We start from the raw sequence: 2796 nt of genomic DNA on the forward strand, positions 1-2796 counted from the left end.
ACAAATAATTTTCTGTATGGGAATAATTGTATTTAAATAAATAATATATTGATGAAGCCCATTCATATTCCCGCAGATAGCTATAGATCATTCATTTTGACTGCTATATAATGTTTCATTGAAAATTTATTGCACTTTATTCATTTCCATTCCCTATCTTTAAGTCGTCTTTCAGTTTTTCAGTTAAACTATGGATTATTCCAACATGTACATCAGCTCTTTCTTAAAATTGTTAACTTGGACTCATTTCCTTAGATCTTAGCTAAATCTTCACTTCTCAAGGAAGCATTCTTTGCTTCCCCTGACCACATTAATTATCCTCATTAAAAATGTGTGTACTTCTCCATTAGAGTAATTTTTTATGGGTTTAACTTCTCGATTATTTCTAATCTTTCTCCTCCATTATAATTTCCATCAGGGCAAGGCTCATGACTTTTTTGTTTGTTTGTTTGTTTTTATCCTCAGCATCTAAAGCAGTGGTTGTCACTTAGTGGATGCCAAGTAAATATTTGTTAACCGAATTAATGCAGTGAATATTACTCACTAATATATTTTTGAGTGTGTGAGTGAATAATCCAAAGACAATTGAAAGCATTATGGAACGCTGTACCTGGGTAGAAGGCAGAAGAGAAACAGATGGAATAAATGAAAGAGTATGAAAATGAGAAAACAACTGACATCTGAGTTATGTCTAAAGCTAACTACAATACAAGAGAGAAGGACCATAAAGCCAAATGGGGTCATAGATGGAACAGCAATTCTCTCTTGTTAGATTGGCAAATGCTCATATATTTGATCAGGTCAAATGTTGAGACTGAAAAAGTTAAGTAGAATTTACCTCCTCTGAATTTTTTGTTTGAAATACAAGAAGACTAGATGAAATTATTTCTAAAATGTTTTTTGGAGCTTATATTTTATGCTTTCATGTTTTACACACATGTCAATTCATTTACAATAACATTGATTCTCCATCTTAATCAGTATCTTCTCATGGATAACACAGTTCTATCAATGAACTTGTATGTGGGATGAGTGTACACAACACTGCCTAGACACCAGTACTTGCCGTTCTGTTTTGCCAGCAGGAAGACGGTAACACAAGGCAGTCTTGTTCTTAATAGTGTTTCCTCGCCGGGTGCAGTGGCTCATGCCTGTAATCTCAGCACTTTGGGAGGCTGAGGCGGGCGGATTGCAAGGTCAGGAGTTCCAGATCAGCCTGGCCAACATGGTGAAACTCCATCTTTACTAAAAATAGAAAAACAAAAACAAAAAACTTAGCCAGCGTGGTGGCATGCTCCTGTAATCCCAGCTACTCAGGAGGCTGAGGCAGGAGGATTGCTTGAATCCAGGAGGTGGAGGTTGCAGTGAGCCAAGATTGTGCCGCTGCACTCCAGCCTGGGCTACAGAGCAAGACTCGGTCTTGGAAAAAAAAAAAATAGTATTTCCTGTAATATTTTATTATCATTGCCATTTCAGATGAATATCAACTTTTTAATTTTAAGAATGTGTATTCTATCTTAATTTTTATTTATTTATTTTTAGTAAATAGTATCCATAGGCATGTATTATGGAGCATCCTATGACGTCCTACCTGGATGCACTGGCTAAAGATTCCTCTTAAAAGCCACAGAACAATGTTTTCTTGGTTCTTAGTAGCAGAAGTCATTGATTTTGATTAACTGTTTTGCAAGCCTGTTGTGAACTCCTGCTTTGTCTTTGTTTTATTCTGTTTATTTATCACCAATCTGTGCTGGGTCCCTTCACGATGTAGCCACAGTTAGAGTGAAATTTCTCTCTTCATCCCCTTCAAGAGAAAGAGACCTCCTGTGTTTAAAAACAAGCAAACATAAAGCAGTTTTATAGGCACTCTTATTTCAAAAGATGTTTGAGAATATATACGTATCCTCAAAATACTGATTGTATATATATAATAAGTATTAAACAAAATCAATGCCATTTCTAAAATCTGCTTTGAGCCTTTCACTTATAAGGCTTATCACCTTGTCTGCTTTTGTAATGTACTAAGTTCCTGAAAGGTGTACTGATTGCCAGGCACATTGTCACAAAGGGCATGTGGTGTGAGTGTCTTCATCTGCCACTTCCATTATGTTCAGAGTTTACATGCAGTTACCTTGTCTTACCACAAGATGGTGGTAAAAACAGTAAGGCATTCAATGTGCACCTGGGTGGGAAACCACAGAAAGAACACAAAGAAGTGAAGTTTAGGGGTTTATTGGAGACAACGTAATCAGTACATCAGTAAAATAGGAAAACATAAAATTATTGAACTCTAAATTATGAGCTATTTTCTCATTTTCTTTGAGTTCCTCTACTGAACCCTATAAACGTTCTCACTTTCAAACGTAATTGCCAATTGGGCTTTCAAAAATTATGTTGAAATGATACTTAATTTTTCTATTTTCTTGATTTGTATAATTGTATCATTACATCTGAAAAACTATTCTAGAAGACAGGCTTTGTGGGTGTATTAGTCTGTTCTCACGCTGCTAATAAAGACATACCTGAGACTGGGTAATTTATAAAGAAAAGAGGTTTAATTGACTCACACACAGTTCCACATGGCTGGGGAAGTCTCACAATCATAGCAGAAGGCGAATGAGGAGAAAATCAAGTCTTACGTGGCAGCAGGCAAGACAGCTTGTGCAGGGGAACTTCCCTTTATAAAACCATCAGCTCTCATGAGACTTATTCACTATCATGAGAACAGCATGGGGAAAGGCCCACCCCCGTGATTCAATTACCTCCTACCGGGTCCCTCCCATGACACATGAGGAT

The sequence above is a fragment of the Mandrillus leucophaeus genome, unplaced genomic scaffold (genome assembly GCF_000951045.1).
Source record: "Mandrillus leucophaeus isolate KB7577 unplaced genomic scaffold, Mleu.le_1.0 Scaffold45, whole genome shotgun sequence".
NCBI lineage: Eukaryota > Metazoa > Chordata > Mammalia > Primates > Cercopithecidae > Mandrillus > Mandrillus leucophaeus.